Source organism: Trachemys scripta, chromosome 9, assembly GCF_013100865.1.
Source record: "Trachemys scripta elegans isolate TJP31775 chromosome 9, CAS_Tse_1.0, whole genome shotgun sequence".
Classification (NCBI taxonomy): domain Eukaryota; kingdom Metazoa; phylum Chordata; order Testudines; family Emydidae; genus Trachemys; species Trachemys scripta.
Window position 1 is genome coordinate 19107577 of NC_048306.1, and position 18065 is coordinate 19125641.

General features: G+C 42.9%; 1 protein-coding gene across 1 annotated transcript in view; it reads right to left on the reverse strand.

Annotated features, from left to right (window-relative positions):
- The window catches only part of TRPC5 (transient receptor potential cation channel subfamily C member 5), a 135777-nt gene extending 133107 nt beyond the window's left edge, over nucleotides 1–2670 (reverse strand). The window contains exon 1 of the mRNA XM_034782691.1: nucleotides 2235–2670. The gene's annotated coding sequence lies outside the window, so the exon portion shown is untranslated. The remainder of the gene's footprint in view (nucleotides 1–2234) is intronic.
- Nucleotides 2671–18065: the final 15395 nt, after the last annotated feature.

The following is an 18065-nucleotide window of genomic DNA, read 5'->3' on the forward strand; positions in this document are numbered from 1 at the left end:
GATGGTCTGAAATGGAAATGAACTGAACTTGCTTCAGCTAATATTTATCCAGCAGTTCTACTTAGGGAAGATGGGTGTAAATATTCATGAAGTGAACAAACTACATGTATCATGTAGTGTCGTTGTGTCGTTTTCTTCTTCAGAAAGTATACTCAATAGTTCCTACTAGGGTTTAATATTCAGGAAAGTAGGCCGTTCTATTTGTCAACTGTATTAAAAGACATTTGGCTACACATTCTTAATAAGCTAACAATCTGAGTTCCCCTTTAGCTCCTAAAAAGCATTTTTGGAATAATAATCATTTGCACTGATATAGCATCTTCCTTCCCAGGACTGAAAAGTGTTTTGCAAACATAAATGTAGCTTCACAACAGTCCTCTGAAGTAGCTAAGCATGATTATCCCTATTTTACAGAGATTGAAAGCAAGGCACAGAGAGTCTGAATGACTTGATAAAGGACAGGCAGGAAGTCTGTGGCACATCTGGAAATACAAACTCCTGACTTCTTCCTCTCTCTTCCCCTACCTTAGCCATGTGACCAACCCTTCTTCCAAAAATCTTCCACTCCCATTTTACACACTGTACAGGACCTTGCATTATGTAAGGGCATTTGTTACAAAGTGTTCCACCTAATGCAAAACCTGTTTCTTTTTATGATTTGTCCAACAGGAAGATTCTCAGACAAAATATTTGAAAAACACAATGGAAAAATTGAGAGAAGGTGATCAAGTGGATTAAAAGTCCAAACGCCCTTTGAGGCAGCTGTGAAAATGTAGGACTTCATATAAAATCATTGGAATGGATAACTCAGAAGTGTGTGGAAATGTAAGGAATAATTATACCGTATCCTATGCATAGTCATGAGCTAAAATGATATTATCAACATCACTAATAATGACAAATAGTCACAATTTCCGTACACAAAAGACACAGCTAAATAACAAATAAAATGAAATCAAACAAATCAACTTCTGTGAGTTCTTGAGAAACAAAGATTGGAGGGGTTGTTTTTTGTTTTTGTTGCACTGGGAATCTGATAGCTTGTTAGGCATTTGACAGTTTGTAATTTATGTAGTTTGGGGTTCATAGTGGAATTTTATTTTTGAAGTTATGGCAGAGAACATCCTCCTATGACATCACACTATTAGTGGTTCTGGTTTCAAAAGCTGTGGATCAGTGATATGACTCACAAATGTGTCACAGAAATGGCCCATCTAATAAGGTGAAATAAATTTATAAGTGTACATAATATCTAAAGTAAAATCACATGAACACACAGGTGGCTGTTATAAAATTCACGATATATATATTATAATTTAGCAGATGGACATAGATATGTAATAATCTGGACAGCTAAAATTAAACACGGTCCATTAGATTTAGAGTCTCTGTATCACCATAAACTCTTGCAATGAAGCCAGCTAGTCTGGACTTTATTATAAGTTTTGATGTCCTCCTGATTTGTACTCTAATCCGACCAGCTGGCAACTTGGCCACTTCTGCAGTAATGAACTTCCCTGTACAAAAAATAAATAAATAACCAGCCAAATAAATAAATGCAGCCCATTGTGACCGTGATTCACTGTATTTTCTATCTGCATGGAGGGAGGGGGAGAAATCCCTGAAGCAACTAGCAGTCTCCTTTCAGCTTCCTTCTAATGTGACACGGTGCTTAATGTACAGTATCCTAGGAAATATGAAGAGGAGATGCTATAAACATGTAAAAGCCGGGGATATAATTTCAGGGAATGAAACAAGGCGATCAAAGGGGTCGTAAAATCTGGGTTTGAGCCACCCAGCTCTAGGAGGCGTATAAAGCAGGGGAAAGCAGGCAACCCCCTAAAAGGCTTTCGCCAGAATATCACGGGCAAGCGGAAGTTATATATATTTTTTCTCTTTTTTCCCACTGACCTCCTAGAGTTGAGGCCAAAAAATCTCCTGGTGGAAATCCGACGGGGGCCAGAGGAGGGCTGAGGCGGGTTTGAACAGAGCGCTAGCGCCTGATGGAGGCAGCTGTCAAAGGATCTGTGGGGCTGGAGCTGGCAAATCCGTCTTTTCAAACTGGGGCTCTGCCTCCCTGGTTTCCCTGTCTCTCCTGCCAGGCGCCCAAATCACAGACAGTCTTGCCCACCCGGCAGAGAGAATCGCCGGTCCCTACAATCTGTTGCTCCCCTTCTGACTGCCTTTTTAATAAAGCGCCCCCCCCCCCCGGCCCCGCACAGCGGGAGACTCACCTAAGAGACGCTGCTTCGAGCTCTACCCGCTCAGGTCCCCGCGGTCCATGTCGTGCGGTCCATGCCTCTCATTTGTAATCCGCTCCGGCATGAGCCTGGCAAGGACAAGCCGCGGCAGGTCCGGGGCCACCCATTTCCCTCTAATTCTTCCCAAACTTCCCCAGCATCGCTCGCCGCGGCTCTCCCCACCTCCCGGCCGGGGGTCAAACACACTCAGGGCGCCGGTGGGAGAGAAGGGAGCGCAGCCCCCAGCATCGCCTGGTGGATCGCCTCTCCCCGCGCCTTCCCCCGCCACTCCTGGGTCCCGAATTCAGCGGCGAGCGGGTAGGGCTGCGACCCCCCCTCCTCCTGCTGCTCCAAAAATAAATAAATCTACGCACAGATGCACTCCGGAGTCAGAGCTGGAGGGAGTGAAACTGACACACGCTGCACGCGCCCCATCACACACACTCACACACCCAGGCAGGGTGCAGCGACTGATTATCTCAGCCACCACCACCCCCCAGTCCCCTCTCCGACTGGCCTGGGCTGCAGCCCCCTGCTTCTGCAGTTTCTGGAAAATGCCATTGGCAGGGATAAGCAGGAATGGCTTTTAAAAAAATACACACACGCAAATCCGCTCCTTCTTCCTTCTCGCTTTGTCTGGCCCTCCTGGTGCTCGGAGGTTGGATTGCCCCTCTGAGGTGTGTGTGGGGGGGGGGCTGTGAGCCGCAGGAAGCGATCCCCTGGGGGGCGAGTAAAGAGAGATGGAGAGGCAGCAGCCGGTCCCTAGTCAGTCAGCGAGGAAGCCAAGTTCTCCCTCGTCCCCTCCAGCAGCTAGAACAGCCTCTTGTCTCACACCTTGGAGACGACAAGAAGGGGGAAAGGTAAACGCTGGATCGCACTAGGTCTTACCGATGTGTGTGGCCCCTCGGCCCCCGGCACTGTGCCATCAAACAAACCGGAAAACGAGTCTAGCTGAGGCTATTGCACCAAAAAAATAAATTAATTAATAAAATCCACCCCTCCGTGGAACCCGGAGCACGAGCTCTGCGAAAACCTGGATCTGGCACCTGCTGGAGCCACTCGCATTCTGACCCCGAGGCCACCAATTCTAGTGCCTGAATAGAGAGTAACTGCTCCTACAGCGCCAAAACATGTCTGCACCCCGGGGCATTAGAACAAGACGAGCGCCACCAAAACACACATCTGGCGCTTGGATTGTGACTGGATCCGTTCAGTGTTTAGCCCTCATCCCTCAGATTTCATGGCGGGATCAGCGAGCCAAGCGGAGCTGCTCCTACTGCATCAGAATGTTCTGCACCCTAGTACAGCCTGGCACGTGAGTTCCACAGCAATCACAGATCCGGTACCTGGGTCCACCTGGATCTTCGCAGTTTCTGACTCCGAATCATAAATCTATCCTTCCCTGGAAAAATCTGGACCCTGGAGTACCCGTGCCCAATAGCACTAGAAAAACATGTATTCAGTACCTGGATGCTTCCAAATTTTAACCCCAACCCCAAATTGTAATAAGTAAATATAGCAGCTCTTAGTAGACCAAAATCTCCAGACCCTGCAGGAGCAGCACAAAAATATATACCTGACACTTGACTGCATCCAATTAGGTTATTTTTTCAATCCCCTCCTTTCCCCCAATCCTACCAACAAAACAGAGAAGTGCACTGCTCCATGTAACGGTAATAGCAGAACAAAGTAATCTGGAGCCTGCTGGTTCCATTGCCCCCAACACACCAAACTGTACAGACAAAATAGTTAGCACGTGCTGTTGCTGCTCCTGTGTGACCAGAAAAATCCAGGCTCGTACACATCTCAGTGCAAACGCAATACAGAAACCATAACCAGCAACTGGTCAGTTTTGGACATGAACCTCTGAATTCTGCTGCAGAAACAGACATCAAATGTAGCTGCTCCTAGTCCACTACGAAAATCTGTCTCCCGGTGCATCGTGACACAGGAGCACTTGAAAACTCCAGATATGAATCTACATCTTTCAGGGTCTTGCCTATTTTTTTTTCCAGCTAGATTCCCAAATGTTTACTGTCTAGGACAGGAAGCAATTGTAACCATTCTTTGACACCAGATTGACCTGCTTCTAATACATGATGTTTCGGGGAATGCACAACAAGCCATATCTGACATCTTGATCTTTCTAGATCCAGCCAAATTTCATGCCAGAACAGTGACATTTGGCAGTGGAACTGCGCCGGTGCATGATCCCATTGTACGTGGTTTTAGCTGATCAACTCTTGGTTGAGATTTTCCAAGCAGTCTAAGGAATGTGGAGACATATTCTCCATTACCATTACACACATTTTGACGGATCTGTGTCTAATCCCCCTAGACTACTTGCAAGAGTCTCATTACACTGGATACAGACTGAAGCCAGCGAGATCCAGCTTTTACCGTTCTCCTGGCCAAGAAAGCTTCCCTCTTCACCTGCTGCAGAACAGAGCTCAGAGAGGCAGCGTTTCCCTTCCGTTCCCCTGCGCCTATCCCCGTTTCTTTCCCTTCTTCCCCTTTCCCACTGATTTTCTCCCAGCCACCTACTAGTTCATTTTCCCTCCATTTTCTTTTTAAATTCAGAATTGCATTTTATTTCCCCCCAGATTGGTGGGCTCCCCTCTCCCTTGGAAAATGCTACGATGTCTGTGGTTTGCTAGTGAGCAAAAGGTGGATGCCTCCAGGACCAGACCAGCTGGTGGCATAAGGTACGTCTGGGGAGGGGAGAGGGGAGCACGTGACGGAAGAGCAGCGTCACAACAAGAGGAGCTCGTGGCAAATTTACCTACGGCACTGGAAGGTCACCCAAAATCAAGCCTGTCTGAGGATGTGGAGGGATGCTCGGCTTGTGCTGTTGCTGTGGGTGTTTGTTGATTGTGCAAGGGACCAGAGGGGGGAATATTTAGCCCTAAAAAAAAAGGAGTGGGGGGGGGGCGGAGGTTGGTTTTACAGCCTATAGTCACATTAGTAAATTGCATCTCTGGTCTTGCACCACAAGAATCAATTGTATGTCCTGCCTTTGACCCCAGTGTAATTGACATTACAGGGGTTGTCTCAGCTCTTAAAAGCCTCAAGCCGCTTTTGAAGGAAACAGTAGATAGATAGTTAGAACCCCTGGAGGGATCCACATTTTGAGTCCTGTCCAATGTTCCCCCGGACTGATTCTCCTGGAGTTCTGAGCTGGGCATAGAACCAGACCTGTTATAACTGTATCTAAAGCATTAACATGTGTCTCTATTGAAGGTATCATCATCTTTATGATCAGAGTGTTTATTGCCTGTTTGTGCTTGGGATCAAAACTTGGTTTTTAAAGAGGTGTTTGTAATTGGCCTTCTAAACATGTCAAAATGTATCCAGTCATATTTAATTATTGTTACCATGTTACTCCAAATATTATTGAAACGTGTATTAAAAGATGAATAATAGATGTGAGTACTCTGCATTTATATAGCACTTTTCATAGGAAAGCACTTTACCAACAAACTCAGTTACAAACCATGCACAGGGACCACTTTATCCATCACTGAAATGCATCCACCTATGAGATGAATTGCGACAGATGCTTTAATAGTGTACAACAACATTGCACAGTTTTAGGGAAGAGAGTGATGAACTCCTTATCCAACTGAAACTGCATAGATCTGTAGCTAGATATACTAGAGCTACTCAAGTTAGAATATGATCAGGCCACTAGGATTAACAAATACTTCTCTCCTTGCAAAATAATAATAATAATAATCAATTCAGTCTTTCATTACTAGTGGTTAGGAGCCTGTCCTGCTGTACAAGGGCATTGGCTAAGGCTGATTAGAGCTAAGTAAATCATTAATAGCAAATAATTTATTGAGAGTTTTTACCCTCTCTTTCTGCACATAGACTGTCCAGAGGCAGATCATGATTTCCTTGAATTTACTTATTACTCAAATTTAATCAACCAGTTTTTGTGGTTTATTTTTTAATGCTGTGGATTAATTGTAACCTGTTTGCTGCACATATTGGATACTCCATATTTGAGGTTTGAGCTGTGTTGGTTAGTTGCAACTGGCCACATAAATGACATGATATTGTCCCTGTTCCCTGTTAAGAGGAATGTAATTTATAATTAGGGGAATGGCTTGTAGAAGCCAACAGGATACTTGTAGAGAAACCCTCTGTACATATGATTAGGTTGATATGGTAGGCAGAGGCAGATGGCTTTAACTTGGGAAAGAAAAAAAGAACTTTTTTACCATTCTGCTGAAAATATTTTAGTATCCTGTAATAAATCTTAGGGTCACTCTAGTGATGCTTTCAGGTGTATTTGTTTAGGTGACTTTGTCTTATGATTTTTCTCTCTATTTCTCACCTGCTTCCAATAAAATATCTTTGCATTTAACACTACCTGGCTGGGGTCTCAGAACTATTAGTGGAATAGTTACTGATGGGTGCGTTGGAGAGAGAAACCAAACTCTAACCTTGTTGAGAGAAGGGTAGAGATAATAGTTTGGGTAGAAGGTCTTGTGCATCTAGGAGGCTGTGATCTCCATCCCAAGAGATGCCAGAGATAGGCTGATGAGGGTTGTTGTGGGCAAAGAGAGAAGTGAATAACCAAAACAGGTGCTATGTGTTATTACACAGGTGTTCCCTTATGTGGGGAGCTTTTGGTTAATCCAGCCTATACATTCTGCAGTGTGAAGATATAGAGAACATCACCCAGGGAACCCAAACTGCAATGGCAGTGAAAAAAACAAACACAAATTCTCATATCTTCATTTTTTATTTACTTTCAGCGCTCTTTTTTCTTACCTTATAGGTGACAGGCTGATCTACTCATCTGGATTTTGATGGTTAAATCTCAGTCTAAACATCTTTGGGTGATTTAAAAAAAATCAGTTTAGGAAGAGCAATTTTAAACCAAATTCCTGATCAAAATAACATATTCTGTTTGTGAACGTTCCCCCATAGCAATAGGCCTGATCTAAATTGAGACATAAAGGATAAGATTTACAGCACTCTGGCAGTGTAAACAACATGCTAGCATAAATGGAATCAGGACCCAAACTCTTTTTTTACATGCCTGTTTCTGTTTCACAAAAGCTGTACAGCACCTGTAATTCCAGGAATGCCAGAGATGTATAAAATGGTCTGGATTTTTCTTTTTCCTTCTGTAGCTTTAACATACAGTAAAATAGGACAGTATTCAAGCCATAAAAACAGAGGGGAAAGTAATTACGCCTATAAATAATAAAGACTTTAGACAATGTCTTTTATCTCACTAAAAAAATGCATATTCCTTTATTGTGCAGAAGGGGAGATTTTGCATATTTTAATTAAATCAGTTGAATGGTTGGAGGGGAAATATCTACTTAGCTATCAAGCTCTTTATTGAAGAAAAGTTCTCAAAGTTCAGGAACCTGGAGAGAGCTTTAAATCTTAAAGGCTAAAAATAATTCGCCACTTAGGAAAATGCCATGGCATCTTTTACCACTGCTTTAGATGACTTCAGCTAATCAGAATATGGAAATTAAACTAGGAAATTAGAAATCAGGATTTTTAAAAAATCCTTAAAATTCCTTTTGCTATTAAATGGACACTGCATAATCCCTTGAGACTGCCCTGTTCATAATAATTTCAGCAGGGAATGATGCAATCTGATGAACTGTATCTTGATAGGAAGATGAGGGCAGCAGCAGGTGATTCAGAGAACAGCAGGAGAATTTGACACCTCTTTTTAGGTAGTTTCTGTATTCTTTTATCTGGACTTTTTTTATTATTGGTTCGTTGTCTTTAGCTTCAGTGTAAATATCCCAAGCAAAAATTCTGGCCCAGGTTGTCAGCTGGTGTAAATTGCTGCCCCTCCATTGAAGTCAATGTTTGCAATGGAGCCACACTGATTTACAGCAGCTGAAGACCTGTCCCACCATATTGACCTTAAGATGGGTATGCAAATCATCTGTTGTTCCCTGTAGGCCAAATTCAGAGGTGAAGTTAAGGGTAGCTGGTATACCGTACCTCTCCTCCGCCCCACAATGTGTACGTTACACTAGTTAGACTCCTGCTTGGTTCCCTTTCTTTGCTTAGGCTACGTCCACACTTAAAATGCTCCAGCAGCACAGCTGCCGCACTGCAGCTGCACCGCTCCAGCGCTTCAGTGTAGACCCTCACAACAGCAATGGGAAGCGTTCTCCCATCTCTGTAGTTAATCCACCTCCCCGAGAAGAGATAACTAGGTTGGCAGAAGAATTCTTCCATCAACCTAGTGCTGCCTATGCCAGGGATTAGGTCAGTTTAATCATGTGTCTCAGGGGTGCGAATTTTTCACACCCCTGAGAGACATGGTGGGTCAACCTAACTTTTCAGTGTAGACCAGCCCTCAGACACACCTAGGTTCACATCCTCTTACCAGCATGTAACTTATACCCCTTTCTTCCCACTCATACACAAACACATACACAATATCTCCGTGTTTGGACACTGAGCTGGTATAACTCACATGCCAAGGGGACCAATGTAGAGGTGTGTAGAAGGAAGCTTTAAGAATGTGCAAGTTAAGGTAGGTCATCCCCAACTTTAGTTGACTCCTTCATACACAGTCCTCCTGGTCCTCAGGGGGGAAAGCTATACCAACACAGTCTCCTTTACAAAAACATATGGGTGCAAGTAGGTGTAACAGAGTCTAATTGAGTATAAGGGAATCTAGGTCTCTGACACTGCAAAACCCCCAGTGAAGTCAGTGGGGCTCTATGCAGCCAGAGCGGTCAGCCCATGCGCTATCATTTGCAAGAGTCTAAGTGAGTATAAAAGCCTCTAACTTACACCATCCCACAAATCATGTTTGAATTTAGGCCAACATCTCAGGGTGAAGATCCCTGACTCACTGGTTGTAACTCTTCTCTTCCTGTCTAGGTACATGACATCAAGCTAACACCATGACTGCTTCCTTTCTCATTGCATCAGGCTTGATTTTTTTAAAGACAGCATGTAAACTAAATAATCATTCTTGAGCCAGTCACAGTTTGTGTCTGATTCAGTGATTGAAACTATTTTAAATCCCAACACAATCTCCCTTTAATTTTTCTACTTTCTGTCCTCAGCTGACAATCTTCCTTTCTTCCATTCACCTCAAGTGACTCTGCACTTCAAGAAAATCACTGGATCTCTAGCTAGATATAGAGAATTATTGGCAGCTTCATTAGCTTTTCATCCCAAGGCAGATGGGCAAAAGTTAATGCTGTCATATGCTTGAGAGAGGGGGCTTGCTGTCAGTGCTGCCAGTAATGGGTGCACTGTGCGTCCCCTTTTAGTGGGGCCCTGTGTGTCTCCTGCTCATTCCCATCAGTACAATCTGTGTAAACAAATTAGAGATGGGCATAAAGTGCCAACATTTGGATCCCAAGTCCAAAAACTCCATAGTTGAGGGGTCATTGTGTCTATAATTTATGGTTTAAGTTCAGATCTTTATAAAGAAAGATGCTCTTTGCAAAACTCAGATCTGGGTCAAATCCTGAACACCCCGAAAGCACAGGAGTTTTCAAGGGCGTTGAGGCAGCCCCAGCTCTCTGAGAGGGAGCCGCCAGTTTCAGCAGACTGCTATGTGTGCTGCATCTGTGCAAAGCCCCAGTTTTTCCTAACAGCTTCAGAAAATGTTGTTGGGCCCAGTAGCCATGTATTATGCCTGAACATAAGATGACCATTATAAGGCTCCAAGGAGCCTATTAGATAGCAAATCTACCCACCATCTACTTGTCTGTGTTGGTCTAAGGAATATAGGAATTGCCATACTGGATTTGGCCAGTGGAAAATCTAGTCCAGGATCCTATTTTTGACAGTGTCCAGAAGCAGGTATTTCAGAGGAATGCACAAATCCTCCCACAGAGGACAGTGATGGAATAAGCTGCCCAGCAAGGCCGTTTTTTCCCAACCCCTAACAGTTAGTGGTTGCCTTCTGTCCTGAAGCATGAGGGTTTTTACCCCTTTCAAAAATACAAACCTCTCCTATCTGATGTAGCAATGGATATGCTCATTATCCGGATAAATGTCTCATTCTTTTTGGAATCCTACTAATCTCCAGCCTCAATGATATCTAGTGCCAATGAGTTCCACAGACTAATTATGTGTTGTGGGTTTCTTTTTCGTCAGTTTTAAATGTGTTGACTTGCAATGTTATTGGATGTCCCTGATATTGTGAGAAAGGCTAAGGAAGAGCACACAATTTAGCTAATCTATACTATTCTGTAGTCTGTATGGCTCTATATGCCCTGTGTCACATGGCTCCTCTCTAAACAATCCCCACCTTTTCAGTATCTCCTCACATGGAAGCCTCTCCATGCCTCTAATCATTTTCATTTTATTCAGGACACTCTCCTATCGCCTCTACAAAATGACTGGATCTGACCTCCCCTGCCCTTAGTCCATAGCCACTTGAAAACACCTAAGACACTGCTGCTATGCTATTGGGCCACCTATGGCCAAATTCTGATTTAATTTACACGTGGGTTAATGCAGAGTGACTTCTTTAGTTTCAGTGGTGTCACACCAGCTTTACGTCCATATAACTAACGGCAGCATTGGCCCTGCTGTATAAATCCAAAACGTCCTTCTCTGAAGGTTGGAAGCTATTTGCTGGAGATAGAAATCCTCATGAGGGACTAATTTTGTTTCCTTTATAAAACTGGGTGCACTTAGGGGAATACAAGTGAAACAGAAGCCATTACATACAAAGGGCCTGAATTTACTAAATAAGAAACATGGGGATTACCTTTTCTATGGAAAAAGCTGTGTAAAACTTTTATGAAAAGGGCCTTTAGCGCTCATCTCACTGCACCTTACCAGATAGATATGAGATCAGTGAAGGAGCTGCAGTGGAAGTGTAATAAACTGATTATCACTTACGACAGCTTTATCACAAACCTGCCATTATCATGGGATTTGGTGCAGTATTTTAGGGTGAAAGGAGCAAGTAGTTTTATGTATCAGCTCCTGTTTGCAATTCCAAGCAAGATCATAAAAATAGACTCTTTAGTATGTAGCCAAGGAAAAAAGGTATCAGGTATATTTAGGATATAGAGGTGAAAGGTAAGTATCAATTAATGTTGTAACACAGGGCCTACAAGGCCTCAGGCCTGTAAAATATTTAGTTTAGACAGATCAGGCATTAGGATTTAGTAGAGCTACCATACGTCCGGGTTTCCCCGGACATGTCCGGCTTTTCGCTCTTTAAATAGCCGTCCCGGGGGATTTCTAAAAATCTAAAAATGTCTGGGATTTCCTCCCGGTCGGCTATTTATTGACCGAAAAGCGGGTGACAGGGCGGCAGAGCGCCGCTCGCATTGGGGCCTCGGCAGCCAAAGCCCCTTCCCGGCCCCCCCCATCCCCTGCAGCCTTAGCACGCCGCCCAGCAGCGCTGGGGGGCGGGGCTGTGCGCCTGTGAGGGAACGCAGCGGCGGGGCTGGCAGCGGCGGCCATAGCCCCTCCCCCGCTTCCCTCCTCCTCCACAGCCTCAGCACGCCGCTCGGTAGCGCTTGGGCAGGGCAGGGCGGGGCGGGGCACTCCTTGGGGCGCAGAGCCAGACATCTGCTCTAAGTCGAGCAGCACGGTAAGGGGGTCGGGGAGTTGGAGAAGGGGGGCAGTCGGGACAGGGAGCGTAGGGGGTTGGATGGGTCGGGATTTCGGGGGGGACTGTCAGGGGGGCAGGGGTGTGGAGAGGGATTGGGACAGTCAGGGACAGGGAGCAGGGGGGGTTAGATGGATCGGGGGTTATGGGGGGCTGTCAGGGGCAGGAAGTGGGAGGGAGTGGCTAGGGGCAGGGCTACCGCCCCAATGGAGTGTCCTCTTTTTTGAAAGTTCAGATATGGTAACCCTAGATTTCGGATATGTTAGTATAATAAGTAAATTAATAATAAATCTGCTGAGCTTGTGTCTGTGTTTGTGATATGCTGATGTTTTGAAAATAACAGCTGAGTTTGGCTAATAATGTCTACACATAGACAATAGGCACCACAAGGTGACTCTTGGTAGCCAGGGAGAAATGTTAGATTTCCCTAAGGTAGCCACCTGTTACTATGGTGATAAGGTGATGTAAAATGTTAATGAATATAAGGGGGAACTAATGAGGAAGGGGACCCCAAGAGTAGCGGGTTGTGAAAGTTCAAATAAAGAAAGGGAGTTAAAACCTTCATAAATATGTATCACCTCGGTGGGCATCAGCATAACACATTAAAACAGCTGGATCCCAGCCATGTTCCATGGTGGGGTATTGCCAGGATGATGACCACTGGTGGCAATGATGATGATGATGGGGGTGAGGATGAGGATGAGGACTAACACTTTGGGTTTTTCCACAAGGCATGATGTGAGTGAGACATATATTATGCATTCTGTACTGGTATCTCTCCCCTTTGTCGGATTGCAATGGGTGTATTGTTTGGTCAGTTAATAAAAGTAATAAGTATAGAAAGAGCACCATGTCGTCTCTGTGGTGCTCCATGGGGTCCCCCTTCTATTGATAACCTCTCCACTGTAGTCTGTCTTGTGGGCTGAACTCTCACAGATTAAAGTGGGTGTAAACCCTCAGCGTGGGTGGGTAACTGGTTAAAGTAATCCATAACTATAAATTAGGCTACAAGTAGAAGGCTTTAAATCTGAGCTTCTTGCTCTTGCAGTGCATATTCCCCCACCCCGATAATATTTCCAACAAATATCCTCAATTCTTTCCTTTTTATCACCCCATCTTTATTTACAGCACCGCCCTTCATTTAATAAACCAATACAATTACATTAGCTATAATGGCTTAATTACGGCATATGCATGATTAGGATGTTTAGGGATAGTGGTTATGAACATGACAGGTTCATTTGCATTATTGTCATTAGTGTGCTCGATAAATCAGTGTGCTTGTTAAATAACTGTTTAAGAGGGCTGGGTTACTTTCCCTAAGATCACAACCTGGAAGAGAAGAGCTAGTTTACCAGTCTGAAACTTCTGCAAATTGCACTAGTTTCAGGCTGACAGATGGCATGCAATGCCTTTTTTCCAACTCAGCAGAAAATGGAAAAATATAATAAAGAGACTACAAAGATCGGCGTCTTTATCAATGACTTGAAATCTAGTGCACCATATGCTGAGTACAGAAATATTCATCTGAACAAATTAAAGCACGGCGTAGACTGGATTTATGAGTTACATGTGTTCTTTTTCATAGACTTTGCTGATAAGTTTTATTCATTTATTTTGGGCATAATGTGTAATTGCCTGCAATGACAAGTTGGTGCTATGATATCTTGTTCCCCAATCCCTGGTAGGACTCCTTTGTATCAGTGCCCAGTGCAGTACTTACTGTACAGTCAAGTGGAATTTCATAATAGAAAATCTGTAGGCACCAGCTGTTATTCCACTTCCACTTCAGTTTGCTCATTATGGTCCTGAATCAATTCCTGTTAAGGTCAATGGGAAGCTTTTCTATTGACTTCAGTGGGCGTTAGATTAATCCTTGTCTTCTGGGCCAAAAGTCCCTCAACCAAGAGACATCTCCTTTGCACTTCACACTCAACCCTGACGTTTTTGTAAGGACTATTATTGTTGCTTTGTGATGATGATATAAAGAGCCTTGGAACCCTCATACACCCAAATACAACTGGAAGTGTTATTTTTTATTGGTATCCAAGGATGGGTGGGCTTTGGGGAGTTTGTGGTTTGAGGAATCCCTCAAACTGTTTGCATGGGGAGGGTTGAGTTCACAAGAGTTTTTCTTTTCCTGTAAATTATATCCATGTCGTCCCCTCCCCACGAAGGGTGGCTGAGTTTAAAAGCAAAATTCTCTAGTTACAGAGAAACTGTGCTGTGTATTAGGAGCAGAAAGTCATGGGCTAAAGTCAACCATCAGGTCACTCCACTGAAAGCAGTGGAGATACACCATAGATTAATTTGTCTAGCTGTGTCAAATAGAGGATAATAGATTTAAATCAAGATTAGATGTTTTTCTAAAAGATGTGCACTAGGAATTATTTTGGGGAAGTTCTATGTCCTGTGTTATATAGGAAGTCAGACAAGATGACCACAATGCTCCCTTCTGGGCTTGGAATCTATGAATTGTGAATCTATGAAAGCACACTCTTAGCAAATTAACAAGTAAACCCCACAAAAGCTAGGCTAACAAAAGTAGATCGTTTATACATGCTATATAAATAAGATTCATACTATATGCATTTTTTCATTGGATTATTACTTTGTCTGTTTTTTTCCACACAACTTCTCTGTGTTTGCTTTTTAATCTCTCTTTTCTTGATTCCCTTTTTTAACTTTTATCCCACTGGATTCCTTCCCTCTCTCCTACTTTCACCATCTTACCACCTAAGCATAATGTGCTACTTACACTACGTCTACACTGCAATTGGGGGTGTGATTGCAGCTCATGGAGGCATACACAAACTAGCTTTTAATCTAGCTAGCTTGCTAAAAATAGCAGTGAAAACACAGTGGCATGGGCTTCAGAGCAAGCTGTACAAGGTCCCCCTGAGTACATACTTGGGTTTTTAGTATGTGCTGAAGCCTGAACTTAAAGCTAGCCTGGGTACATCTACGTGAGCTGTAAATCACAGCTTTGATTGTAGAGCAGGCAAGCCATCAGAGTCCAATTTTCAAAAATGCTAGTTGAGATTTTCATAGCCGTCTAGGGAATTTAAATTTAGACACATATCTCCCATTAGTTTTAATGAAAGATCAATGTTTAGATCTCCAAGACTGCTTGGGAAATTTCAACCAGTATTTGCCTAGGTTTGAAATTAAACGAACCAAATACTCCCGGCCACTTTGTCACTGCCAGATATTGTGGTCTTTTAGGATTTTATCAAGGCACTGTATTTTCTCAAGGGCTGTCTCTCTGAACTCAGTGCAATGGCCAGGAGAGGCTGCCCATATTATCTCGTTTACAACCTCCAGAGGCATGACAACAGATGGCCATTCCATTTTCATCCCATTTCCTCATGAGGATTTCAATCCCATTATGACATTGGCTATTGTGCGCCAGATTTTCAATGTCTGATTCTAACTATAATCTGCACATGTAATTAAACAGAGATGAACTATGTATGTTACTGAATAAGATGTGCTTGTACATTATGTAGCAAACAAATTGCTTTACCGTCGTTCAGTGCAGGTATTTCACACCTCTAGTTCAAAGAGAGAAACATGCAGACATCCTGATTCTGCAAGGTACTTAGGTACATGCCTAACATTAAACACATGAATAGTCCCACTAAAGTTAACTGATGGGCAAAAAGTTAGGCATGTGTTTAAGTACCTTGCCAAGCCAAGGCTAGAAATTAAGATTTTATATATAAATGAAGCCAACTGTGGCCATGATTGTTCCCAGGAGGAAATCTCTGTGACACCAGGGCATGAATTTTGGCTGTGGCATAAGGACAATCAGAGTCAGGGCTAACAACAGAGAAAAAGACATACAGAAGGACCTGATCCTGCTCTCACTGAAGTCACATTTTACCATTAATTTCAATGGGATTAGCATCGGCCCCTACGTGTAAATATTGCAATAGCTAAAACTATTAGTCAGTGGTAATTCTGAAATGACAGCACTTAATCATTTTCTCTCTCTCTCTCTCCCCCGCCCACTCCCTTGCCCCATGTATTCTGCAGGGGTAAACTAATAGACAGAATCTAAGAGTATTTCAAGGACACTTACATAAGGACATGGAAATGTTTTCTACCGAGAGAAGCCATTCAGCCCATCAATTTTCATTCTTTTCTAGCACTCCAGACAAGATAAGAGCAAACCAGAAATGTGCTCAGTTCACTTATTCATCCAGATAAAATTATTGAGGCAGCGTGTTCAATTAAAAAAAATCACACCCATTTCAGTGTCAGTGTAATGTTAGAGTCTGGAATGTTAGAACAGCTAAGGTGACTTACAATAGCAAGATTTAGGTATTAACATGTCTTCATTTAGGTGTGATCGTAAACAACACAAAGACACTAAGAACTAAATTACCCAGAAATCATTAATAGAAAACGAATAACTATAGCAGAAAATATGGTTAAGTGGTTAAATATTTAGAGAAAAAATCCTCGTTCTTACCTTTTGTTGAGTTGATAGACTGGCTTCATTCAGGTTCTTTGTCTCTCTCTGAGCCTATTACTATATTATTTCTTCTTTTCCTTATTATTTATTTCTGTAGCACTATAGATTAGCATTTTAAAGATGAATACAGTGAGGAAGTCCCTACTCAAAGGAGTTAATGTTCTAAAAATCTATAATCTTCCCCACTATTCAGGTCCAGCCAGATCACTGGAGTTAAGTTGAGTAGGCCCAGGACTTGACCTCCAAACATGCTGCAGAAAGTGGTCCTGGTGATTCAGTAGGTGACACTCCTCTTCTCTACCACAGCATTATGGACCCGACTCAATAAAACATTGAAGTCCATTCCTATCAGGCAAGCTTTAACACATGCCTAACTTTGACATCAGTGAGACTTTAGCACATGCTTAATCACCCATCTGAATATAGATGCTTTCCTAGATTAGGATCTCTGTTAGGTCAACTGTGCTAGTGGAGGTGCCATCACTTGAACGAGATGTGAAACTTAGATACTGACCACTTTTGGTCATTACGCTTCTTGAAACAATGTTAATTGGTTAAATTCCAGCTGGGTTACTTTAATTCTTCTTACTTAAATTCCCTGTACTGTTTCAGATGGAAAGGCATATTTCTAACTTCTCATCCTAAACTTTCTGTCTTACATGGTGTAAAACTGGTCTACCCTGTTGGAGAGTAACTGTATTTCAGCCCAGAGATGACCACATTTCAGTAATAGATTAAGTGAACCCAGTGTGTAATTTAAGATCGTGAAACAATGTAAGGTAGTCCAGATTGAAGGTTCTATACAAATGAAGAGTCATTCTTTGGGTCACTGCTTCTCGCCTCTTTACGCCCATGTAACCCTATTGAAGTCAATGGGCTTGAATGTGCTTTGAGCTGGAACAGAATTTGGCCCTTTGTCTCTGTTTGTATTAAATAATTACAGTGATGTTGATCTTCAAGAAAAAGTGGACAAGGTGGAAAATACATTTTATTAGAACCCCAAATACTTTCAAATACACAACATTTCAAGTATTTGTGATAAATCATGAAAGATCCTGAAGTTTGGCTCTATCTTAATATATGTATTAGCTCAGGGGTAGGCAACCTATAGCACGCGTGCCGAAGGCGGCACGTGAGCTGATTTTCAGTGGCACTCACACCGCCCAGGTCCTGGCCACCAGTCCAGGGGGCTCTGCATTTTAATTTAATTTTAAATGAAGCTTCTTAAACATTTTAAAAACCTTATTTACCTTACATACAATAGTTTAGTTATATATTATAGACTTATAGAAAGAGACCTTCTAAAAACGTTAAAGTGTATTACTGGCATGCGAAACCTTAAATTAGAGTGAATAAATGAAGACTCGGCACACCACTTCTGAAAGGTTGCCGACCCCTGTATTAGCTCAATAAAAGGCATGGAATGATCGACTTTGCCCATCCAAGTTGTTGTTATTTATTATTTGTATTACTATAGTTCCTGGCAGCCCCGGTCCTGGGGCAGGATCCCATTGTGCACACAACAAAATAATGGTCCTTGTCCCAAAGAGTTTACAATTATTTTAATTGTGTCCATTCCCACTCCTGCCAAAGGCAATTGCCAAACTCCTATTGACTTCAGAGGGAGCAAGATCTGGCTCATCATTCTTGTCATTATCATTTTGAACCCTCTTCTGCTTTAATCAGAGCTTTTATGAACACCAGATGGTCTATTGCACTCTCTACAGGTAGAGACTTCTAGTGAACCAGGGCAGCA